At 39.3% G+C, this 27,661-nt stretch overlaps 1 long non-coding RNA gene across 1 annotated transcript; it reads right to left on the reverse strand.

Moving 5' to 3' along the window:
- LOC142601327 (uncharacterized) lies at window positions 1-27,661 on the reverse strand. Its single transcript, XR_012834931.1, has 4 exons — window positions 27,569-27,661; window positions 21,141-21,501; window positions 17,068-17,360; window positions 1-117 (listed from the first exon to the last, which is right to left on the reverse strand). It is a non-coding gene; the product is annotated as an uncharacterized LOC142601327 (long non-coding RNA).

Genomic DNA, 27,661 nt, shown 5'->3' on the forward strand with positions numbered 1-27,661 from the left:
GATTGACTTCTCTGGAACAGAAATTGGGACAAACCCCTTATGTCTCCCTGGGTTATAAGGGACATCAGAAACTTTAAAGAGAGCAGTTCCAGAAGGCAGAAAAGGTCTTGAACAGGGCTGCAAAGAGGGAACAAGAGGTAGCAGTTCAAACAATAGTATAGCGCAGTGGAGAAAAGCTCTACAGTGGTATGCAGAGAAGCAGATGAGTCCAAGATTTAGTATTTGTATCACATGAGTGCTATTATGATAAATAAAGTTTGCTGCCATCAAAGGCTGTTGGAACCACGCAGGCACCACCTTCACAGGGGGACTGGCAGAGGGAAAGGTTATCCATAACATCAGAGGAGGGCTGTTACTGAGGCACAGCAACGGCAGCAGCAACCTGAACGCTCAGTCTAGGGAAAAATGGGCCATAACAGATTCAGGACAGAACAAGGACCTTGCTGTCAAGGCCATGGAGGAGAGATGCCAGCTGGTCCTCATCCTGTTAAATGACCAGTGGATATGAAAGATATCCTGAGGTTTCTGTCCTCTCCAGCTGGGCAGTGCCAAGCACCACAAGGCATGGGGCTGTTCTGCACCTCCATTCAAAGTGCTATGGCTATGCTGACTGGTGGACAACTGAAGCACAGACTTTTTCTGAGCAAGGTCTGTTGGGGGTCTAGTTTGCTTGCTGTAGGACACTCCAGGGATTTCTCGAGAATCTAGACTTCTCTCATATCAGGACTGGCCTACATGTGATACATAGTCAGATTACTCCAAAACCTCTTTGCATGGACAGTCAGGAAGAGAAGCAATGTGCACACAGCTTCTGCACTTCAAACATTTGCCATGCAGGCATGTTTGTTGAATACTGATGGTGTCCTAAAAAGGTTATTCATTCAAGAAGCTAAACACCACTACATAAGCTAGCATCTAACCAGTAGGTTTGTACTGTACCATTGCCTATGGCAGCTCATAAAAACTTTGGTATCTGTGATAGCTTTGGTACCCATAAAGGCAGACTATAAAGGAGTGGCTCAAATTTATCACTGTGCGCCTCCATAGTCATGCTTGTACAATTCATTGGTCATGGCACCAGTGAAGCTAACACCACTGTATATTGTCCAGCAATGGGACCTAAGGAGAAGTTTTATACTGCCACAATGATAATAGAGAAGCCTTTAGGTGTGACTGTTCCCTGACAGCTGCTGGGCACGCTCTGGTATCTAAACAGCTGCCAAATCAAAGCTGGCAGGCAGCTCATGGGCTCAGAGTGCAGGCACTGCTAGCAGGTAGACCTGTCGGTATGGAGATTTGTGTTCTAGTCCAGGCCCAAGGACTTCAGTGAAGTCACTGCAGCACAGCAAAGGAAAAATCAGGCCTGTGCTGTGCTACAAATGGCTTGCCCAGGATTGTGGGTGTATTTAATTCAGCATGGCAAGGACTATTTACCCAGATTATTTATTGTTCCTTTTTTTTTTTTTTTTTTAATAAGGCTGTGGCTTGTTTTCCCTCAAAAAGTCATGATTCTTACTCTCATTTTTAACTTGCCAGGGGCAAGTAAAGCATAGCAAATACACAGAAAGCAAAAGCCTAGCAAGATAGTTCATTTTAGACTTAACATTGCTAGTGGCATTTGCTGCTTGTATCAACTTCTACAAATGGGGCAGGCATAGGGAAATGGAGCAAGGCATACGGTATATTTAGAAAGTACTGATTCACTTAGAGAAGCATGCAGTCAGTGAATAAAAGCATTAGATATGGGAATCAGCACATTTCATAGCATCAACATGCTGCAGAGAAGGCTATAGCCAGTGCTAACATGCTTATTGTTACCCATTCCCATCACTGGGAAGAAAGCACAGTGTAATTAAAAGATTGATCTTCTGGAAACAATGCTTAATAAAAAGAAAAAAACCCTGAAAGTAATTCCACATTTTCAAATATTGTTCTCCACTTAATTTTTCCAGGGTTGTTAGTAAGCAGCTACAAATATCTAAAAAATCAAGCTCAAGTCTACAGACTTGATTCTGGTTCCACTCAGACCAGCCCAAGTCTAGTGTAAGTTAACTGAAGTTAATGGAGAAACAAAAGAATCAAACCGATGCAAGTGAAATAAATTAGAGCTGGTGTAGAAAAGGATTTAAGAAAAAAAATCCAGCTTTTTTTTTTTTTTTTTAGGAGACATGACACAGTACCTGAACTCGTCATTTTAGGGGGTACACAGATCTGATAGCACTCACTGTTTGTTGATTTTAGTTTTTCCAATATTGTATAAGATACACTCTACGGACCAAATTCTCAACTAATTTAAGTGGATGTAACACCTTTGATTTCAGTGCAACTCCATTAGTTCACAGTACTGCTCAGCACTGACATTTTCATGAACTGTATTAGCACAAGCCAATGCAATTTAACACCACAAGCACAGCAGTATTTGGTAGGGACTGAATTAGGTCTATTTGTTAACACTAAGACCAGAAAACACCATTATATTATACAGTCTCATCTGCTGGACAGAACAGCCCATTCACCAAGCCAATAACTCTAATTAAAATAGATTAGAATTTGATCCTAGGCATGTACAAGAAATACCAGCCAGGTAGCTAAGAATGATGAAACAGAATGGCTGAGCAGCATCCATCCATAACCATCCAGGCTTTGAGTTCTGGTCTCTTTCCAGCTCTGGTTACATCTCTCTAGTTGTATATTTAAGGATGGGGAAAAATAAAAAAAAAAAAAAAATAAATAAAAACACACTCTTTAAGGCCTGCAGACAATCGACTGAAGCACAAGATTCAGTAACTAACTGGAAGTACTAAATAGCTGAATTCAAAACCAAAATGTCATGAACACACTGAGACTGAAGCAGAAACTTTTGTTTTCTTCCTCGTTAATCCACACAGACAGCACAGACAAATTCTCAGTGGAATGAATTTGAAAGACTCCTAGTGCCCGCTCATCAAGTAAACTATCTCAGCATTTAATTATCCCGTTCCTAGGGAGCACCTTTGTTCTTTTTCCTTCCTTGTGCCCAGAAAGCTCCCTCTTATTCTGAAATTGAATTAGTTCGACTTCATCTTCCAGCTACTGAACTGTGATACACCTTGTAACAGTTGCTGTCATATCACTTTCCATGTTTCAGGACTGATTTGCAGCCATGAAGTCCCCCTCCAATGTTGTCATTGAAGAGACTTGTGCATGCAAATGGTTCAAAAGCCTGTGATAAATTGCTTCAGCCAGTGGTTCAGTTCCAATTTCTCTGCATCATATTACACAAGCCTCTTAAAAGGCTAACAAATAGTTAAGTCTCTATATGACAAATGAGCGTGTATGGAACATTTCCTTTTATCATTGTTGAATCTTTCAATTGATTTCACTCCCAAACTTTCACATTCTCTTTCAATCTCTCTCAGACATTACTCCCTCTGTTACTCTCTTTTCTGAGTAAGTCTGCAAATCACATTATATCACTGCCTAATATGTCAATAGAAACACTAAAGAACATTAGGCTCCAGATTTTAGGGGAAACTGCAGAGACCATGTCTCTTGCACTGCTAGATCTCCATTCAGTATTTTATCCGTAGACAAGGTAGATTTTAATTCATAGGTGGATGCTATGCATCCACCCATTTAATAAGGCAAGTTTGTTTGGGTTTTAATCATAATACAGTTTTAGTACTAAATCAGCATAAATTCAAGGATGGTATGTCAACCAGACTTCCGAGACCTACAAAAAAGTACACACCCTCCCCCCCGCAAAGAGCAGCCTCCCACCACCATAAATGTCTCCATTAAATAATGCCTAAAATATAATTTCTGCAAATTTCTAAATCCTAGCTTTTAACAGGCCATGGAGCTGGCTGAGGTTTGTGAAGGAACCACGAAAGAAAGATGGGAGCCAACTGTTGTTTGGCTGCACACATAGCTGTGACCATCCCCACCTTTACCAGCAGAGATCAGCTCACCTTCCCCCGTAAGACTGACCTGTCTCTCCCTCTGTCACACGGGGTGGGTTCATCCCCTGGTTGTGCTCTAGTACCAAACAACTGGCTACCGTTACCCTAGCTGCACCTTTCTCTGCGATTTTAGCTCTTACGTCTATCAGTCACCCCACTGCCCTTTGATATTTCACTGATTCCATTGGCTTCCCATAAGGGATCAGCACATGAGTCTCATGCTTGCGAGCACAGGTGTTGCTTACAGGGGCTTCACACTGAATATAAACAGACATTTTGACATCATCCAAGCCAGATTCTTCAAAATAGTAAATAATAACCAGTTGCTCCCCTCTTCACCAGAAGCATATCATGTATAGCTAGAAAAATAGAATGATATTGTCTAAAAGTTTTCTCTCGTCTGCCTGAAGATTGCCAGTTCTCTTTGATGGTAGCTTTGGATGTAGAAAGCTCTCAGGAAAGCAGAAACATTAAAAATAAATGCAAGATGCTTCATGCACGTTATAACATACCCAACATTCAGAATAAATTATTTATACCAAAGGTTGGATGTGCCATAATAGCATCCACCCAGCAGCTAAGAAATGCATGGGAAATGGGAGAGCAAACCACCACAGAGACTAAACCACAGAGACTAACAGAAAGAAGCTTGCCAGGAATGGCTGCAAGCCTGATAAAATAACATAATGCTTAACTAAAATTTTTGAAAGAGAGCAAAGGGATGAGCAGCTCACCTGGGTTTTTTTCCCCTGATAGTCTATAACAAGAACACAAAGACCAGAGGATTTTGCAGAATTACAAATATGATGTATCTGTTCCTGTTATGCATCTGTATTTCTATGCAAATAAAAAAGTCATAGTTGCTAAGCCTTCACTCTAAAAAAAAAAAGTATGACTTGAGATTTCCAATGCAATAGTAATATACAAACTCTTTTCATTGGGTATCTCAGTTCTTACTTTTAGTATTATATTAACTAGCACTTTCCAGTAGTAATATTAGCGAGTACAAGATTTGCCTTGGCCAGGATACTTTCTGGAGGTAGTTGCGATCACATCGCAATCAAAGCACCTCTCCCAGGATGAGGTTACATGACAGAGAAAAATCCATTGTGTAAGGCAGCAGAAAGAGCACAAAATACACACTCCTGAGCTCTGCACAGCACCATATTTTATCTCCATCTTCTTGGTATTAACATATGAGGTTGAAGTGTTGGAATAAAAACCCATACAGTGACGTGGCGATGCAGATGATCTCACATCATGGCACAGAAGCAGGAGATGGGGGCTAGTGAGGTAAAATACTAGGGGAAAATTAATCCTAACCCCTTTAGTAAATCATAATTTCCACATTCTTTAATAACTCTTTTACACCACTGGCAATCAGCTCTCTTCATACTAAGTATTTTGAATCAAGAATTCAAAAAGATGGTGCAAAGTAACCTGCATATCATATTATTTCTAAAGTTACCTTTGTATTCTGAAAGCTCCATCCACCACTAGAGAGCTGCTGGGTCAGAACAAATACACACAACTTGACGAGGAAAACCTTTCAGTCTGAAGGCTTTCCTGTAAGAAGACAGTCAGAATATCACCCTCTCACTCTATTGCATTTCTGTGAAATATTTTTAGCTGATGCTATGCTGACAGTGTAAGAGTTTGGGGTTTCATGTAAATATAGTTAGGCCTGCTAAGCAGGGGCAGTCTACTATGGACAGTACTGTATAATAAATTTGAGGTTGCAATATTCAAGTCTGTAAAGCTCTTCCATAAAGCAAGGCAACACAGTATAAATGCTACATATTGTAAGCAAAGTTTACAGACAAAGGTGCTCACCGGATCCTGAAATTTTGTAACCCCTTTGCTTCAAAGAACATCACAGAGGGCACACACTGCATCACCCTGACGGTGGTCCATCCTGCATCTAGGAACTTCATGCTTTCTGTGATGACTGACAGCGCTGCTCCAAAGCTGTATGGTACATGTGTATGACGAGCACAGCTCTTACACGCTTACATTTGTGTTTCAGTCATAAACCATTCTACAGAAGGGAATTGTCCATGCACAATCTTCAGAGCCATCTGTAGGCGATCCATCACGCTTGGTGAAAGCCCCTGAACTCAGTAACACCCAGTTTATTGTCCAAGACTGTCACCTAAATATAACAGAGCTCAAACTAATCATTTTTACTGCTGTCACGAGGCTGAGCACGGGAGGGTAGGATGAAGCTGAGGGGCATGCTAACTTTCAATAAAGATCCTGAAACACTATTTCAGAGTGTTTTTCAGAACGGGCAACAAAGAAGCTGCTCTTGCACTGTGGGTTGCTTTGTAGGCTTCAAAGGCACAAGTGTCTACTTTGGATTTTTCATGGTCCACTTTGGAAATGCACATACACCCCAGACAATGGTGTAGTACTCCTCATTTTGGTATTTTGCCAAGATACAAAATTAAACAAGCACTGTCCTTTCTCACTGTAAATGGGTGGAGAGCTCTATGGTATGACAGACGCTATGTATATAGCAACTGCTAACAGTTTCATTTGAAATCAGAAGCACATTTAACAACGTATGAAACATAGAAACAGATTTATAAAAATAATTCTACAGCCAAACAAATTATTCAAACCAAATACATTTGCATACAAAAGTCAGGGTGGGAATCTTAAATTTGTCACTGGAAAGAAAAATCCCTTTGTGGTTTTCTTAGATGTAATTCTTTTATTAACTCCACTGTGAATTCTGAGTAATTCCACTGATGTCAAAACTACAGTGGTGTAAAAAGCATTAAAAACGTGAAGGCAATTGTATCCAATATCACAACCAAAATAACAGGATGAATAATGGACAAATTGAGGTAGAAATTTAGCTGGTGTAAAGCAACTTACGGATTTCAGTGTGGAAAGGTTAATTTACACCGGCTGTGGATGTTGGTCCATTGTCAGCAAATCCTGTTTCCTCACACTTACATTAACAAAGCTGTTAGGAACATGGGAACAAATGCAAAAGTAGGTGTAATGATTCATTTAATTAAATTCTCTGAATTAATTTACTCCTTAAAAATAATACAGTATGCCCTATAAATGGACAATGTTAAATTTTTTTCTAAAAGCCATAAAAATCACAGTAACTATTGATTAAATTAAAGGTTCTGGCAATGATTCATTATTTCATTACAATTAAAAACTAATTGTATTCTTAAATAAATAATATCAGTTTTATTCATAGTGGGGAAAATAGGGTTGAACAGCTTTTGTTAGAGAGAGACTTTTGTCCCTTCACTAATGGAGAGGATTACACTACACGATAATTTATCAACACCAGCATTTATGCTGCAGCATTAAACAAAAGATCAAAATGATCAGTTGCAGCAAAGAAATTGGAGCAATGGCATTAATAAAACCACAGAGGCCAGCCATCTTGTGCACCACAGGGAAATCCAGTTTTGCACAGTTGGTGTTTTGAGGCACATATGTGACACAATTAGTATAACAAAATAAGTTTCTCCTTGCTGAAGCATTTACTGCAAATTGAGTCATTAATCTCATTTATAAAACAGGCACGATGGCTAGCACACTGCAATTGGCCAAAGCGATTTCTTCTCATTAGTGTGTGAATAGCTCAATCTTGTTCACTTTAAATGTGGGTCATTTTAACTAAATATAAATACTTCAGCCATGAGACCCTGCAAGAACTGTTACTATATTTATATGAGCAATTTAAAGTTCCAAAATGCCAGTGACGATATGGGCTAGCACCTACCCAGACTACACTATGGCCATGGCAGCAGGCATATTGCAGTCATCATTTTAAAGATGAAGACTCAAGACTCAGAGGGATACAGGACTAAGTCCATTGAAAGATTTCATCTTCTAAAAGAAGATGCAAGTACATTGAGGGTCCTAAATTCAAAGAGCAATTCAGAAAATCCCTGTTGAGTTGCTGTTGAAATCTGAAGCTGCCTATGCTCACAAGATGTCTACCTACTCGACTGTTTACAGTGTGTGTGCCTACCTGAAACTGCCCACACGGAGCTACTTGGCATATGCCTCCTGCCTCGTCCTGGTTATGTTTCAGGGAATACATCTTTTTTCTGCATAAGCTCTCTGTGGCATTGGATCCAGACTCTTTTGCCACATATGCAATCTTGTAGGAGTTGTGCAGGGTCGGGGCCAGTCCATCACAAGTACAGGACTGCTGCCAGTCCTGAAGGAATAGCCTGTGCTTTCTGACAGCAATGACAACTCAGTCACTACTTGTGTGGACAGTTTCAGCCTCCAGCTTGGATAGGTAATCTAATCCAACTCTAAGGTCACTGCTTCCCCCTCATTCATTAGGAACTTCCTTATTTTGGTAGATCAAATATTAGGTGAATAGAAAGTCACCAAAGGTATAACTTCAGGTCACCAAGGAGATGGCTTGACTGACTGCTAGCAAAACTACTTCCCTGTTAAGGGCTTCTCCACATAAAGAAAAGCAATGCAAGGAATCACCTGTATTCCTTGTAGGTATTTTCCGTTAAGTACTTAACTTTGAAGCCTTCCTCCTCTGTATACATAACCAATTGGATAACTCGTGCTATGTTTACTTCAGTTATATCACCTAATGTAATACAGTGCCACTGATACCACCAGACAGAGAACAACCCATCAGATCAGGACAACAAAAACTTACAGCCCATACAGGGAATACTACACATTCCTCCTCAAAGCACAAATGGTTTTGATTGCTTTTAACTTAAAACACACCCTCATGCCACCTGTTAGGAGTTTCAGTGCCCATCCAAGGGCATCAGCAAAGGCTGGGAATTTAATGGGCTTTAATAATTTAATTTGGTGGGACAGCTGATGGGCAGTCCCATCAGCAAAGTCACCACAGGGTCAGATGTGGATTTGGTACAATGCAAGCTCTCTTCACCTTGAGAGTGCCACAAGCTCCAACATTTCACAGCTTCTTTGAGGCTCAATTCCCCTTTCCTTCCAAAAGGGATCTACATCATTTATATAAAGTAATCAAGTGCTAAGCAGAAGAGGGATCAAAGTCTAGCCTTCTTCAAGTTTTCAAATACAACTCTTTTTTTCTGGGGGGGGGTGGGGTGTGCTTGTTTCAGACAAACTTCTCAAGCCAACCACAAAATCATCTTAGCTAATGTGATCAGGCTTTTTGGATCAGGCTCCAAAAACCTCACATTACAACCAAAGTGCCAGGTTTGCAGAGAGGCTTTAAAAACCTCCTGCAAAGAAAAAGCATGAGGAAATCATTCAAAATACCAGAAGGAGCCACTCCTACATGTAACAACTTAGCAAAAGTAAGTCACTTACTTGCCTAGCTAGAAAGGAAGAGGTTAGCCCAGACTGCTGTAAGCCTCTTGGCTGCTTCCTAGAGGTGTAGTGGTGACTTCCCCCTATATTTAAAGGTCCAGCTACTCAAGAAGTGTATTTAAAGGGGGGAGGAATCAGTAAGGTCAGGGGAGGTGGTTTTGGTTGGTTGGTTGTTGAGGAATTGCTGTTTTGTGAGTGTAAGAGGTTGGATTATAATTCTCCATCATCTGAAAGTTCTGCTGAGAGAGGACTGTATGCAAAACTGTACTGAACCGTCTTCATGTGTATACAGATGTATAAAAATTGATATCTAGAACTTACAGTGTGTTGTCCTAGATTGATTTGTTGATATTTATAAATGAAAATAAAAGTTTAGGGCTTTTTTCACATCAAATGCTTGTGCTCTGCTCAAATAAGGCTCTCCTCTGAAACATGGGCTCACTGTAGCAGCTCTAAGTGAAGGAACCCACTTCTCATATGAAACCCTCTTGGCTAAGTTGTATGACTTTTGGGACAGAGATGGTCAGATACAAAGTGCTTGCTATGTTCCAGCATTATGGAGTCATCTGGTTCTGTGAAGCCTCTAGGCATTTCTTTGTTTAGCTAATCATAGTAAACAATCAAATAGTGCATGTTCTTTCTGAGAGTTTAAAAACATTACAATTTTGAATACTATTATTACAAATCTTCATCAGTCACTGCACTTCCTTGATCCCACTGAAATTTAAATGCTGCTACTTTTCTTGCTACTTCTACCCTAGGGTGAAGCCCAAATAGTCATGAATCTCAGAGAAAAAGATCATGTCTCACTTTTGCAGACCAGTAAGCCCCAGAAGACTTGGCTAAAGTCTGAATCTGGGACTTTTGAAAATAGTGCTATGATATTATAAGCAATTGTAGTATCTGAGACTAGGTTTACATTTCTTTACAATGGTTTTATTTTTCTATGACTGGAAGCAGGACTTTCTCAGCTGCTCTTTCACCTGGCACTACTTAACCCTCTCCTGGCAATCCTCCTGCAATCTTGAAAAAGGAGGGGAGTAACAACATTAATCCACTGCTGAATGTACTGGCAGGAGTTAAGGTACAGCACTTTTTTGTAGGCCATGAATATTTATAATTGTAATCCACTGTGGCACATGTATTCTGCTTGCACTTTCATTACATTTCTAGGCAATATACATTTTTTTGTTGCTCAGAGTAAATACAGGAACTCTGAACTATTAACAATTAGAGCACTTGCTGTTGTTTGTGAAATATTAGCTGACCTACTTCACTGCAGTTTTAATTAGGTATTACTCCCATGCTGTTCTCATCCCTGTGGGGATTATACAGTTGGCACTGATATAAGTGTTCCTATGGTAGGGCGATTCACCAGGAAAGAGGTTGTTTAGCAATACATCATTCAAGGCGGAGGAGCACAACAGTGTGCTGTAACGTTCCCTGCTCCACGCCAGCCTCCCTGCTCCCATATCAGGAATTAACAGGGCAGAGCTGTGGGTGTCCAAAAGGGAGACAGCTTAGGTATCCATCTGGGATCAATCCCAAATTCCCCCTTGAATACAGCCTAACCCCAGAAAAACCCTGCTGTACCGAAAGTTCTGAAAGCCTGCGACTGAGCCCAGGGATTCATCACCTGCAAACTCAGGTGTACTGTATTGACAACCTACAAGTCATTTTAACAGTTGTCAAAACTGTAGTTTAATTTCCTAAAATAGGTCTTTCTGCTTCATGCCTCAGTAACTGAAATCATTCCAAATGAACTATTTTTAGTTTAAAAGAAGTCTGTTGAGGAAGAGCAAGGCACAGATCTTAGATTATTTTCTTCCTTTACCCATCAGTAGCACAGTTACTTTGTTGTTTCACTATGGTAGTTCAGTTGTATGCTGCTAACTGCAAAAATGTATTCCCTAGGAATTTTTACAGATTTTTTTTTTTTCCTTTTGGCAAGATGAATAACTCTCTATGCAAAATTTCACTGCTGTATGTCCAAAAATAAGCAACAATACATTGAGCAAGAATACGATTCCATGACACATGAAACAGTTACAGTTTTACACACATCGAAGTAATTTCAGAAACAATTAAGGATGAAACACAAATTGGGGGAGCCTGTACTCCCATTGAAGTGTCCCAGGGCAGAACAAACCCCTTAAATGACACTCTCTAATTAAACCTAGTGCCACTGTATAGGATGCAAACAAATTGATAGCTATGGCTGCCTCAGCTGGCATTTGGAAACAAAAGAAAAAGTTAAAAGCTTCCACAGCAATAAGGCTTTGAACTTCAAAGATATCAGGTGTATTTTTTTTAGTTTGTTTTCTTTTCCCTCTGGAAGGGGTAGCTGCTGGGGTAGTGTTCCTTAAGGTGTGCCTCGGGCCATGGTCCTCACTGATTTTCACTGACCTATAGCAGAAACTTTTTTCCCTCTGTTTATGAGTTTTAAGAATGATTAAAATCACCCTAAATCTGCCTTTCCTATTACAAATGAAAGTTAAAGTGGCCACGGCCAAATCCAATTAAACTGATGGCAGTCTGACCTTTCATCTTTAAAATGTCTTTTTTTTCATTACAGAAATTCAGAAACCTTGAGTTTCTCACTAAGAGGTAAATGGCTGAGCCTTCAATGCTTCCAAATTCAGGTTCAGATGAAATGAAACATCATCATCTCCAATTGGGAGGCCTTGCACCCAGTGGTGTTCTCCGCTTGTTGCAAAAGGGGATGTATCAAGACTTGGTAGAATTTCCTTTCTACTTTTTACACAAGACATAAACAAGACATTTTACACAAGACATTTTACACAATCTGTGAATTAGCTGTTTGTCTGTATTAGCAGTCAAAAAATTTTGACTGAGTAGCTGGATGATTACACACGGTTCTGGGCAATATGAAGGAGTTTATCCAACACCTCCTTTGCATGGCTTTGAAAACACCTCAGCTCTATAAAGGGAAAACTTTCCCTTGCATCATCATCCACAGATTGCATGTGTGGTACCTCAAACATGTACAGCCCCTTACCAACCCCACCTCATGCCCATCCCACCTCTCTTGCCAACAAATGCATCTTTCCCTGTCGGTTCTCTATTGAAATCTTACCTCAAGCAAACTTAAGACTACCTCTGTATGTGATTACTTGGACAAAACTGGATATGAACTCCTGACAAGAGAATTGTAGTATTTCTCGCACAAAAGTATGGTCTGCTGGAAGATCAGTCCTTTATAATAATGAATCTTCAAACTAGCTGGTCTTAAGAGGAATGGGAGAAGTGAAAAAAGTGACACTGCAATGTCACACAAAGCATATGTGCATCCAAGCCAGGATGGCTTGCATGACGTTCGCTCACCACTCACACCACAGCAGTCTGGGGAGGGAAAATGAGCAGAGGGCAATTCCAGCTTGCTGTCTGGGTGGAGAAGGTACAGCCAAGCTTCAGGCAGCCCATTCTGCCAGCAGATTAGTTATTGAAGTTACTGCTCAAGTGCAATGTCATCTATTAGGAAACGGAAAAAAATGTCATTTTAACTACAGGTATGGGAAACAGGGACAGAGCACTCCTAACTACTGCATAAGCCAGACAGCTACAATAATGAGTTACTCTGGTTTGGGACATACCTGTAATACTTCCGTTCACTCATTAGGCTTTGATTTGTCACAGCAGGGTTATGACTGCTCTGCTTGTGCTGTAACACTTTGTAAAGATTGGGTGACTTAATGAAGCAGTCTTTCGCCCATCATCTATAAACATCCAGTTAAACCACAACAGGCTTCATTAAGGTGACATAAAATGAGTAAGCTTTGAAGCCTTTACAGGAGGATTTAGTCACACAACAGGAGACCTAACGGGCCATACCTGATAGATGAGCTCCTTTGAAATCAGTGGAAATTCACTATTCCCAGATTTCACTGAAGGTTTCTGGGCTGAGCCCAAACACAGAGATGGGGGACAGAAGTGCTTCTAAAAGTTTTGGTAGGGCAGGAAGCTCCACCTGGGCTACGGATCCACTTGAGAGGCCTCAAAGATGTTGCCAGCTCTGTTGTTACTTCTCCCTGTTCCTTTTAGGTTTTGCAGGAGTGTGAGACTGACCACTGGAACTGCATAGACGAGGTTGGGAGCAAAGGAAATACAGCAACCAAGGAACAATTTTACATGAGCAAAATAAGGTGGTTATTTTGTATTTGTACAGGCTGTAGCTTGCACAAAGAGCTCCAAATTCTGTTCTATATATCTATATGCAGAAAGCTTTACAGTGAACCTCAGTTCTATCTGAAGGATGTGGGATTTTCTATCATAAGCATACATATTTCAGTGGAAAATACTCATATTCAGTAAAGCTCACCTTTTTTTTGCTGTGTTCTTCTTCACTTCTTTTTTAAAGTACTAATTGGAGACATGAAGAGGTGAAATATTGAGTTGAGGAAAGTGATTTCAATGAACATATTGCCTTGTCAAATCACAAGAGCAGGTTTAAGCCTAATTAATACAGGGTTTGAATGGGTGAGGTAGATCTCTCAGAATTAAAATTGGCACAGCTTGGTTTTGTTGCAAAAGGTTGACATGAGTCTACTGCATATGCAAATAGTCTAAGCCTCAAATTCTGCAGCAGACAAGACACTACTCTCTGTAGAAAGGGTGAAATTTAATCTCTGTGACTCCTGATCATCCTGACATCTTAAACATAACGACAACAGTGCATATCTTATGTACCTATAACACACTATGCCACAGTGGTCAGTCTTACCCTGATGAAATGGAAATGATTTGGTATAACAAATCTGAGTCACGATATAGGAGCAGAAAAAAGACATTTGAAACATTGTATGTTTTCTTTTTTTTTCATATCTAAGATTTAAAAATCACCAGATACAAATTTAATCATAGGCTGTTTTTCCTGAGGTATAAAATATGAGCCATGTTTTTGAGGAAATGGAGGAGAAAGAAAGTGGAGATTCTTCTACATGCAGGGCAATAACAGATCCCTCCATGGTTACTCTTGTTTTTGGGTGTCATGAAAGTCATGTTGTGTTCTCTGTGTGTGGTGAGTTACCCTTTTTGACTGAACGCATGATGGCACACACCCTAATGCCAGGGCTGACTCCTACAAGCATTATTTATTGTCACATTTCATTGTTATTGGTATTTCTGACACCAGTGTTGCACGTGCTAGAATTCTGACCCAGCTGAACATGTAACAAAAGACAGTTGTGCAACGTTTTGGACAGGCTTTGAAAAAACCATCCATGAAAACATACCTTCAGGGAGTCAGCAACAAGCTACTGTGAGCATAATATGATTGTAAAACTGGGCTAAGCACTGGGCCAGGTTTAAGTAGGGACACTTTTATACAGTCAGAAAAAAATATGCTTGTAATGAGCGAAAGATGAATATGTTTTGGTTTTGTGGAAATATGTTCAGTGAATCATGCAAGTGGGCAGTTAATTTCATTTCTATGGTTGTAGTGCCTTGAGTTATAAATTTCTAGGCAACATTCAGAGAAAGGAGTCGTTTATAAATTGCCTCATTTCTGTTCATATTCTGTATTAATACTTGTATTAATTTTCAAGCTACAAACAAATAACCAAAGATGACAGTCAAGAAACAGAATTTGGGCTGCTCCTGTAAGGGCTGTGTAGAGTATGCAGCTGCATATGTTCATATAGTGGAACTGTTCATGTGAGGAGAGTTATTCATGTGCATTAATGTTACAGGAGTAAACTCTTAGGGCATATTACACATTTCGCTTTATGGAACATAAGATTATTTTATCTTTCATCCTATCCAAAGCACACTGAAATCAATGTACATCTTGCTTTGACTTCACTGAGGTTTGAATCAAACTCACAACTGTAATTATGAAGGGTAAAGAGTGATCATAATGATTTGTGATCATTTTGGTGACTTGTAAACTGAAATGTTGATTTACCATGTTCATAGCCCATTTTATTATGCTTTGTGTGGGTTGGAATTGATTCACGCACACATCAGTAGAAAATGAATTTGATGCTCCTTTTTTTCCAGTAAATTTATCCAGAGCAGACAGCTATTTTCTTACTAGAGGCCACCAGCATCTGCCATTAGCATTTGTGCCAGGTCAGGACACTAAACTGCTCATGACGCCTTTTTTTATGGCTACCACTAACAGTTGCCTAGAACTTGAGGGCATGTCGTCATGGGAAATCCCATGATGTTACAGCATATGCTACCTGGCACCACACAGAGCACTGGGTGAGAAGAGGGATGATCACATTCACAATCTTGCCAGCTGGTCAAGCTTACACATAGCAATAACTTGAAGTGATGCTAACCACCACAGATTTGACTGCTGAGTGCCCTACCAAGTTTATTGTAGTTCTGGTTAATACTTCTGATTATGTTTTCAAATACAGGCATTCCTTAAAGTTCTCTTTTATCTAGTTCCCTACCACCATCTTTTTAGTGCTGCTCCTAACACGTACCCCTAACAGGGACAATTACAAATATGCCGAGCGTTAATTAGCCCAACACAAGAACAGGTTTTTTGGCAAGTTTCCCAGGTCCTTGACTGACATCTTGGCATGGACTCATCACAAGCACTTCCCTGGTCTGTAAATATGTGTGCATATTGCAACATGGGCAGGGGAGGGAGAGGAGGGAGATGTTTCCCGTGTTGTTATGAAGGAATAGTAACAGATAACCAAAAACTAGGTTTCACACCTTTGACATTCTATACACGAGATTTACTTATGAATTAGAATTTTACAAGCATCCACATGAGCACAAGACACAAAACACAAGGTCACCAGTTTGGCTGTGGAAAATGTGGTGACCATCCAAGAGACGCATGTTTCCTTGCAACATTTCTTAAATAATTGTAAATGATGGCCGTGTCCGTAGAAATACAACTCTCTATTCTATTCATGTCCATTTTCTAATATGATCCATCCACAACCATTTAAATCTAGTGAATGGCTTTAAAAGACGTAGCCTATTTCTGGCTTTTCTGATATTGTTTTAATCTGTTTGCATAGATGTCCTTTCATTGTACCTATCCAAGAAAGAAGACCAGATCTCTTGCTTATTTATTTGTAAATGATATAGAGAATTTGTTTTCAGAAAGCTCCTTGACAGTATCTGGCTATTCCAATGGATTAAATGCCAGATTCTGTTCTCATTATAGGCAAAAGAATGACTTCTACCAGTTTTAATGTCTTCAGACATTAAAAGCTCTTCAGACTTGCTCCAAAGCATTACAACAAATATAGTAGGAACTAAAGTGAAAAAAGATAATCTTTGGGAATAGAAAGGGATGGCCTCAGTTCTCTAAATCTTTTCTCTAACAGAACAAGTTGACAAAATGAGGAAAATATTAGTCATGACATCTGGTGTCAGAGAACTTAGTGACAATACCAGCATTTCCATTGAATCCATGGTCAGTTATTTTATTAGAGGATTTTTATGGCCTTTCCCTAGAAATATTTTTTAAAAAGGATTTGAGAACTGTAGTGGCTTTGGACAGTTGTTCCTTTATTGAGAATGATAATGGACTGCAAATGTCCCTTCCAGCCTTATGAGAAGGTTTTATGGTGTATGTCCGCATAGGAGGAACGGGTTTCTTTTCCCATATGCAAATAATAAGACTCAAGATTGAATTATGAGTCTTACTATCAGGTCTGTCTTTACTCGTACTAGGATCTGCATTCTGAATAAGTATTGGACTAAACCTGAATCCTTGTTTTGCTCAATTATGATGACAAGTCTCCCACCAAGTCTAGAAGTCTCTGGATTGGTGCCCCAATGGGCTAATAATAAAAATAAAAGCAAACATACTCACTGGGAGGTACCTTTCTTTCCAGCTCATATACATCTCTGTTGTCCAGCATGAAGATTTGAAGGAGATGAGTAAGCATTTTGAAGTTTTTCTCCATCATTTTCCCACATGTTCAAAACTCTTCTAATTCTGCATCTTCATTTCCCCCAGTGTTAGCCTGCAGTGCATCATTTTCCAAGGCCACCATGTCATTCTGTTAGCTGAGCCAGAAGCATTTCCAGGTTGAGTTTATTCAAAATTCTGTTGTAACTTTATCTCCCAAAGAAGTATATTCCTGGTTTTTGAAGACTGAATGTCTAAGGGAGAATAAAAGAAAGCTGCATAATGTGACATCAACAGATGGGGAATCACTGAACTCCGTGGATGTGATTTGTTCTGCAGTGCTTGCTCTGTAATCTGTTTCATGATGGTTGGTGCTGTTGGTACAAATAGTTAACATTATTATCAATCCTTTCCCAACCTCAGGGTCCCACATCTTAGCTTTCCAAACAAGTTACGCAGACCAGAGAAGAGTTCCCTGTGCCAGTCTGCGAATCACAGTCAGAGAATCCCCACACAGAAAAGCCAAGCATGTTGTAGGAACCAGTGACAAAATAATCATTTTCCCATCTCAGTTTAAAACCCCCCCTTAAGTATACTTTGTAAATTAACATAATCTACAAATCTTTTGATCACATTTTGAAAGTAAGCCATAGTCTTGCCCTGTCCAAGGATTTATGTGGGATTCAAGGAGACAATTAAGCGTGATAGAAGCTCTTTACACACTTTGCACTTAATTTGAATGTATTTACTGTTGTGGCCTAGACATATTAGCGGACATTAGCCCACTCCAGTTGAGGAGATGGTAAGAAAGGTTATCTTGATGCGGGTCATTTTAGTGTGAATGAACTAACCCTCTTATCCACAATATGTACATCTTAAAGACTGGTCCTAAGCCTATTCAAATTTGCAATAAACTTTCCCACTTCCTTTCCTCCTAAAACATCAGGCAGAACCCTAATTTCTGTTGTATGAAACTATTTATCAGTAAAGGATGACAATCCCATTACTAGCCAAAATATCAAGCAAAGCTGAATTTCTTTCAAGCTCTTTTCAGAACTCAAAATTTAGGAATTTCTGAGCCATAGGTTAAATCCCATAGGTACCGAATGCTCCAGTTTTAGTCAGGAAAATCACAGAATGCTCTGAGGTTAGGACAAGAGATTTTTCTTCTAGTCTCCAGTAAAAGTTACCTGCATACTTGAAGCTGAACATCTGCCTGAGTGCTCTGTTGGATTGAAACCAAAATGCTTAGCACTTCGCCAGGCAGGGCTCTGAGTCTCAAGGCCAATGATTTTTACAGCAGAAAGCCAACCAATCAAAGGATTAAACAATACAGAAAGAATGCCGAAAATACAAACTTATTGCCTTGCTTCCTCAAGGAGATGACAATGTGTACCCTTATCACAAATTTGAACAACAACAAGAAAATAAATAAATAAAAAAGGTTGTAACCGTAGTAGCCGTGAAAGTCAGGCACTCCGGGCACAGGATTTATTATGCCTCTACTTCATCACAGGCAGCATTCATTTGCAAAGTACTCCTTAACATCAAGAACAAAAGAAACAAAATTTCTTTCAATGCTCTGAGTGTACTGACTGCCTAATGCTTTGAGTGCCACTTCACAAGCTGAGCTGACAGGAAATAATAATATAATTAGGCAATAATGACCTTCAGGTTGGGCACTTCCTGGCAGTTAACCCAGTCTTTAACCTGATGGCTCCACTGCTCCTGGAAAGTGCCCGATCCTGAGGCTTTCATAGCTATGACAACTGCAGGAGTGCTTAAAACAAATAAATTACCATTTTTATGTGTGAAAAGTTAAAAACTGAACTGCACATTGCCATGGAGACGGTGTGCTATTTAGAGCACAGAGATTTTCCAAGTAGTCAGAGTCCAGTTTAATATCCAACGCGAAAAGAAGGCTTCAAATCTTTATGTTTTGTTAGGTTTATAATCACTGTACTTTGCATGTAGGATGCACGAGATAATGTTAGTTAATTAATTCTCTGCAGCTATTTGTACATTCTGGTGACTATCATATTGGAACTATGTATTCTGCTCTGGTCTGCTCCAGTTCTTACACCACACCCTTTCTGTGATAGCATATTACTAGAGCCATCAGAGGGGACAATATTAGGCATTGTTTAAGTATCAGTCAAAATAAATACTGCAATAAACTGCCTTGAGTTTGCAGGCTCTATATAATGCATTGAGTGCCCCAAATTACAGGTGTCCAAGCCTGGTTGAAATTCTCTTTTTTTTTTTTTTAATATATTTGAGGGGGCAGAGAAATGTTCCACAAGTTTGCTCGTAACCACAAGTGGAGTTGCACTATCTGGATGTCAGAAAAATGCTTGGTATTTGTAAAATAGTGCGTCCCAAAGCATTAATGCATTTTACCAAGAAATCTTATTGATTGAAAAAGTCATCCTGACACTTTGCATTCCTTATTCTTTTATTTTAAATGTTTTTGTCATTTTGTCAAGGACTAGAAAACAACACATGAATGAGCTTTTATTGTAAATATTGATTCTAAAGCAGCCTATTAGACAGAGACGCTGCATATAACAAATGTATGAGAAGAAAATAAAAATGTGTGGGTTTAGCTCCCAATTTTCACATATAAACAGTTTGGCCAGTGCATCAGTTTTGTATTATTGGATATACCCTCTGATTGGCAGAACTGTTTGTTTGTTTTTTAAATAACTTTTTAAAATAAACAATGACTTGTGAGGTGGTTTACAAATGATTCAGTGCAACGTGAAACAGAGCATGATTCAGCCACTGTCAGAATGGCCCAGTGACACATGCTTTCCTGGAGGACACTTCCAGAAAAGTCAAAATACAAAGTTATCAAGCAGCCCTGCTGAATATCCAAAGATGGATCTGAAAGGTGGAAGGGATCTAGGATCTGAACATTCTGATTTATATACAAGTTGTAGAGGAAAGCATATGTAAGGTCATGTGCAGAAACATATTGCAAATAGTGCAATATAAACTATAGCAATAGAAAATTAATAACTATTCATCTTATGAAAAATGTACTAGACTAGACATGAGATGCTTGGATTTCATTTCCTGCTCTGCCAAAATTCTTGCAAAGCCTTCCATATCCTTTTCTGTAATGCCTAATCTCTCTCAACCCCACAAGTACCTGGTTTATTTAGATCGAGACTCATAAACTAGGTATGGGCCCCTTACTATTTTTTCTCCCCCCGAAGTGTAGAACAATAATGTGCTATACAATAATATATTACAACTGTCAGGTGCCAGGTGAATTTTACTATATTAGTGGGTTAGAAGGCACTACCTATTAGCTATATATTGTTATTCCCTTGAAATTTTCTAATGCTATAAAAGAAGCACTGCAATGCCCTGTACATGAACAAAGATTAATTTGCTCAGCTGTGCGATAAACCATTAAAAATAGCTAACCAAAACCAATATGACAAATCATTATAAACAATGAGTCAATTTGAGAAAAATCAGAAATTGCTCTCAAAGTGCCTCTAGTATCTTCAGTATTTCAGAGTGCTGGCCTGAACTCAAGAGCATCTCAGGCTATGGGTGTCCTCTGACAGAGGGGGAAGATCTCTTTTCAGGAGGCACCTCTGTTCAGGGACTGATAGCACATAGGTACCCCAGGTTGGAAACAAGGACAAGACAAAGGTGGAGATGATCCACAGTCACTCCGTCCCCACAGCGGTAACTCTGTCATATTGAAGGATCTGATTTTGCACACATAAGGTTATGCCTGTGCAGCAGGTGACTTTATCTGCTCTGTACTTCACACCAAGCTAAGACCTTGTGGCCACAGTTAATATGGCACCAGCCTGAGCTAATAAACTCTTCTCCTACAGTAGCAGGTCAAATGTTGGCTTGGAGCACAGGCAGAATGAGCTCATGTCTGCCCACAAAAGCCCTTTTAAATATATTTAATAGTGGTATCCAAACACAAGCATAACCACAATTAGAAATCCCAATTGTCTATTAGCAGAGTTGGCCAGTCCAGCCTATGAAAATTCATCACATACCTGCAAGATAAGTGAGAAGCTCAGGCTGAGCGTAGTCCCAGAACAAGATATCTTGTGTTATCAGCATTCAGAACTCTTGTCATCTTTGTGGAAAAGAAACAAACACCAGATAAAATGAGAACAGCGATAAGGACTTCCTTAATTACTCATATTCCGAACTTTCACTCTAGTAGTGCATTGTCAGACTCACCTTAGGGCAAGTAAATGGCAAGATTTGCAAGTACCTCAGAAGAAGCAGGAGACATTCTGCATATCTTTCAGAAAGATGCTATCATTTACCTGCCTTCTACATTATCTTCATTGGCTTCCATTATATCAATAAGCAATTGCACTCTTTCTCATACATGAGTGATCTCTGTTCCTGCAGAGCAGTAGATCATACAAGACCATAAAGGAAAGAACACAGTTATCTTCTTGGATTTTAGTAAAGAAAAAGGAAATTACAAACACATTAACTCTCCAGCAGAAATGACACATGGTATTTAATTGCTACTCTTTAAAGCAAGGGAACTGTGAGTGCTTGCTCTGGGAATGGCATCAGATTATCTCAGATGGAATCCAAGAACAAGTTCTTTTGTGATAGGGATGAGGCAAGGACAAACTAACATCTTTCTTTTCCCCTCATCTGAAAGGCAGCAGGTCCTCCTTTAACAAAGGTGTGGCCAAATAAGTCAAGGGAAAATCACCAGTAAAAAAAAAGACTGTTTCATCAACAAGCTATGAACAAAATCCTTCCCCAGGCATCATGGTGGAAATAGTGGCAGCAACGCATTCACTGAGGAATTTGGCACCAGCAGAGAAAACGGGAGTGCTCTGTGTTAGCTGTAAACCACTCTCTGGTCCCACCTGCCCTCATATGTTTTATGATGTTGCCACTGCTTTAGGTTGAAGCTTTTTCTCCATCTGTCTGAGCAGAAGATGAGAGCTCTGAAACAATGTCTTAAGGACACAATGAATGGCATGTTTTTCCATATTGCATTTTTCCAGGCACATATGCACCTTTCCAGACAGGTCATAGATTCTATTAAAAGAAAAAGACACATCAGTTTACTTGAAATTTGCTCTTGCAATTTACTTAAATATAAAAAGTTTCACCATTTCACTATCAAATATTCACAGTACAAAGACTATCAGTGAATGAAACCTGGACCTTATATCTGGTTTACAATTATACAGTAACCATTAGGATTTTTGTTATAGCCTATTGTTCACTGTAGAATAAAACAAGACAAACTTTACTGATCTATTTTTCCTGATTGAACCTTTGAAAAATCAGCAACTGTAAATCCACCTGTTGTTTTCATTTGCTTCACTTAAGACATGGTTCAGCAAGGTATTAAGTTTGAGCCTAATTTTAAGTGTCTAAATGGATAGGACTGATCTTAATAGGACTACTCAGGTATATAAACTAGACACAGAAATAAGTATCTTGCAGAATCAAGGCATAAAAAGCTCTCAAACTGACAAGAGTGTAAATACTATCAATTTTAACAGCATGCTCCCAGGCCATACCACAGTTGAAGAACCTGTCCCACCACAACCAACTTTGGCTCCTGAGTGTCCAGGATGAGATATAGGAAATAAACTCCATGAAATCCAAGGTGAAATCTTCACTAGGAGGCTGAGAAAACACACTTTCCGCCCCTATTTCTACCTTACTTTTGCAGTGTCTTCCTTTTCTTCTCGCCCAGAGGCAAGCATCATCAATGATTACAGGTTTGTGCAGGACATCCCACTCCATGATACAACCATTTTCTTATTTACATTATAAAATTTTGAGTTCTGACCATTACCACAAGACCTTTGCCACTGCTAGTAGACCCCAGAATGCCACCCTGCATGCAGTTGCCTAAGGATGCTTTAAGTGACACCAACTGTATCTCCCACGGTATTGGGACACAGTAATCCAGAAGCAGCATGAAATTTAGTCCCCACACATACCAATAATTTTTGGAATCATCAAATCCCTATGTCTAAGCAGCAGCAACAACAATTCATATTCTTGGTGTGCACAAGGTCACTCAATGGAGACAATCGATTTTCCATATGTTCTAGCAAAAGAAAGTCTGGTTTGAAAACTGCTTTTGAAGCTTCATTCCTTAAAAAGTTAAAACTAAATAAAAAAGAAAAAAAAGAGGGAGAGAGGGGAGACAGGAGATCCTAGGAAAATGTACCTAGGTTTGTATTCATTTATGCCTGGTCCCATCTGTCATGTCATATGGTACTATAAAGCACGAAGTGATTTCTAAGAGAATGAGGATCTGGCTGCTAGTAGTATATGATCCATTTGGATCCATCACAGAAAAAAACTTGAAATGCCAGAATTCAGATGGGCCAAGAGTTCTTTTTCTTTTTGTAAGAACACACTAAATTACATGAAAAATACTTTGTTTGCATTCTGCATTTTTCAGCATTTTAAAGTTAGGTGTGATCAATAAAAAAACTCATTGCCCAGAGAGAGATGTTACTACTCTTTCAGGATTTGTGCCTCAGATCAACTCTTTCCAATGTTAGCGCAGTAATGTATAACCTGTTGAGGCAAGAACTACACAGCCAAGAAACATCAGGTTCACATTTTACAAAAGCGTAGTTTCCCTCACTGAGGTCTTAAAGCTCTTTAGTTCTAGTAATCTCCTTTCTAATGTTATGTCCACTGTTTCTAGCTTGGTAGACCACAGAAGGAAAATTCTCACTCCAGAGAACATGTGAAATAAATGTTGAAGCTAATGGGGCGATTGTTGCCCACTGAAAAACAAAGAAGCCTCTTAGTGCATGTCCTTAGGCCAAGTGATACGTAATGTTACTTCTTAACCTTTAGCAGTGAAAATCTACTGCATGTACCCTAGGGCTAAAATTAATCAATTGGACATGTAAAAAATTGTTGACAGTAATGAACTCAACCTGCAAAGAATCAAGAAACATACTCTTTTCCTTTTATGATTTTCAGGTTATGTCCTACAGAGTGCAAATAAGTTCTAAGTCTGGAGAGTATGCTGGGTCTGTAAAACTCGGCCCAAATAATCCTATGACTCCTGCTCGCTGATCTGGCTGGTTTACAAAGGAACCTGTTTCCTCAGGCTGGTTGTACATGCTCAGAGAACTCCACTGACTGCACTCTGCAGCTTTCCTCTGATTGGACATCTTGCTCACGGGCCTAATTCACTCACTTTTTTTTTTTCCTCAAGAAGAAAAAGCTTGGCAGCCCCAAAGGTTACGGAGCATTTTAGAAAATCTTTACTTATTAACAGATGAGTCCTACTAGTTTGTGGGAAAAATTAGATGATATGACCGCTAATTTTCAGGCATTAGATGTCAATACTTCCAGAAGCCTGACAGAAAAATCTCACCACTTTGCTTGACCTCTTCAATTTTTCATCCTGTAATGTTTTCTGGTGTGATATCACAGCCCATAATTTTTTCTCTTCATGCTTGGCAAGGCTCCAGATGGTTTTTAAGTCACTTGTTCGGGCAAAAGAAGAATGGTACATTTGGGATGAAATTATCCTGGAGGGCATTGTTGCAATTAGAGAGATGAATGGCCTTTGGCTTTAATTAGAACACTAGGTACAAGTTTCATATCCTCATTCGGGGGAATCCAGCTCACTCAGCTAGATAATATAGTGCTACTAAGTCAATACCTGCAGAACTGCAAATACTATTTCTAAAGAAGGGGCTGTTTCAACTCCATGTTTACTTATAAACAAAATACAACTTAGTAGGAAAAAAACATCCTGATTGTCATGAATACTCCTGCCTCATTCCTCCTAGCACGTTAGAGCTGCTTTTAAATTCACAATAGAATAGTGTACTAGAGAAGGTTAGATGAGCATTAAAAGTGAGATTAGGGCATTTTGTATTACAGTTATAAGTATACCCATGCCAGATAACATCCAGTTACGTATCTCAAATCTCATTCTAATAAGGGAATTCTTTTTGTGCTACTTCAACAGAAATCTGTTCTTTAAACCATATTGCTTTCTTGTGCTTTTCAAGCTTCATAGGGTAACATTTTGTGCCACATATCTATACCTTCACAAACACAAAAATACTAAGAGAACATTATTAAGGTCATAAAGACAAACTCTCCTAGGGTTAGGAAAGGAAAGGAAAGAAAAGATTGTTACTGCTGCCTCAGCTCAGATTCCCTTTTCCATGTGAATTACGATATAACATTTGATGATACATATTTTTTCCACAGCATTTTTCCTGCCTCCTTTTGTGCATAGAATGGACTATGCTTACTTAATGAATAGCAATTCAATATTTTGTTTTCTGCTTGTTGTTCAATGTACTGCCCGAGGCCTTATTTACTGCACATTTACAAATGCGGTTCTGAAGACAGAATTACAAATTTCCTCCTGGGTGTTTCTGTGGTGCTCATCATTAGTGTATGTGAGTGCTTCACAAACATTACACAATTTATCTACCCAACACTTTTGTGAGGTGAGGGGATGAAACAATCCCTAGTTTACAAAAGGGGAACTGATGCAAAGAAATGAAGAGAAAGATATACTAATTCTATATGCCTTGTTTGTGACAAGTAAAAATTAGTGACTAATAAATGACAGGACTTCCTATTAGAGTCTCACTTTTTTCTCTTGTTCATTGTGTCATTTCTCAAATTGGTCTGGTTTCTATTCTGCCAGTTCTTCATCTTGTCTGTGTTTCCCTTTCCCCAGCTTCATCTTCCCTTCTCACACTGGTTCCCAGTGTGAAATGGTCTTGCCAGTCCCTCAGCCAGTCTCAATGCCACCTCTTTATTCCTCTTTCAGATGTTTGTACCAATCCTTCCCTTTGTATTTTAGCTGCTTTTCATCATTTTTCCCTATCCCTTGCTCCATTAATTTAATTTCCATTTTTCTAGTCTAGCCAAGTCTTGCAATGTCTTCTATTTCTTCACACAAACTTTATCCCTCCACCATCTATTATCTTCTCACTCATCTTGCCCAGCAGTCCCCATTTCCTTCCCTTGCAGTTTTCAGGCTTTTTTTCCTTCACCACCTCTAAACTTCTAGCTTTTGCCCTTTTGCCTCATTTCACATTGTCACCGGTGTATGCCTGTCTCCTCAGCAAATTCTAGCTCTCATTCCTGTGAAGGGGTCATATTTCTGTATTGGTGCCCAGCAGGGCCTTCTCTTCTTGGAGAGGGGAAATAAAATTCTTCCTTTTGTAGGTAGCGCTCAAGCCTGACGTCGTATGTAATTACCAGGCAGTCCTGTACTAAACCATGCCCCATCCAAGCAGAAGCTTTGGAAGACTTAGCTGTCAAACTTATGAACTTTGTTGAATTCCAGCAAATCAGATATTTTCAAAGGCTTATAGTTTGACTGACAGAGGAATTGTTTAAAAAAACAATTTATAGGCATAACAACTGGAGCATCCCTAACAGAAAGAAATTCCCTTCTCTATTCACTCTGAAAGTGGGAATACTAGAGCCTTCTGATGACTCACTCCAGTTTTTAAGACAGGGAAACCTTGTTTTGTCATGTTTCAGTTGTAAACCACCGAACATTCTTGTAGATGTTACAATATATATACAATAGGATAGGCCTGTTATAGAAAACCTTGCCCTCAAAATTCATGTTTTGGAGAGCTATAACACCCTATTTTCAGTTTCTTGTAATGGGAAGTGTTTGGCAACTTTAATTATAGAAACTGTCATCAGCCCTACCTGTAATACATGAATGCACACACATAATTTTTTTGTGTGTGTCTGTCTCCATGAGAGGGAAAAAAAACCTAAGAATCTAGCTATCTAGATATGTGCACTCACAGAAACATGAACATATACAAATGCCTTTAAGTTTTCATTTTCTCAAATAAATACACCCAGGGGAATTCTTTAAGGGAAAATATATAAAGCAGAAAAAACTAATTTACCAGGCAATTTATCACATCCCTTCTCAAATGCATATTCCAACCATATAGTCCTCTCAGAGCTCTTTTAAAAATAAGCTAGCTCTTGTTAGTGATGGACAAACTATCAGTACCACAGTATATCTGATTTTCTAGATGTATATATTACCAAGTGTATTAAGTGCTGGTGCTCTCATGATAATTACAATATGCACCTTAAAATCCATCGGCACCCTCTGTTGCCACTGCAACTGTGCCCCCAAACCCCCTGCTCCACTGTAACAGTATCACAATGTTTAACAATAATATGACACTTAACTTTGTATCAGTATTGTGAAAGACCCAGATGGTCGTGATCACATACGCTGTCACTAACATCCAGGACAGCACAGCACAGAGCCTGTAGCCAAGTGGTTGGTTTGTTTATTTGTTTGGGGATTTTTGTTGGGTTTGTTGGGGTTGTTTTTTACACAGATGAGATCAAACCCAATATCTATCAGTGTCAGACTCCCTCAGGATCCTCAGGCTGCTGACATTTTCTCTGTTATCTCTCTATACAGCAGGATACTTACTTGGATAACAGCTGTACCCATCAGACATTTCTTCCATCCATCCCCTGCATCCCAAGTGGTTCTAGAGCCTGGAGCTGTTACTGCTTGGTCACC

The sequence above is a fragment of the Balearica regulorum genome, chromosome 3 (genome assembly GCF_011004875.1).
Source record: "Balearica regulorum gibbericeps isolate bBalReg1 chromosome 3, bBalReg1.pri, whole genome shotgun sequence".
Lineage (NCBI taxonomy): Eukaryota > Metazoa > Chordata > Aves > Gruiformes > Gruidae > Balearica > Balearica regulorum.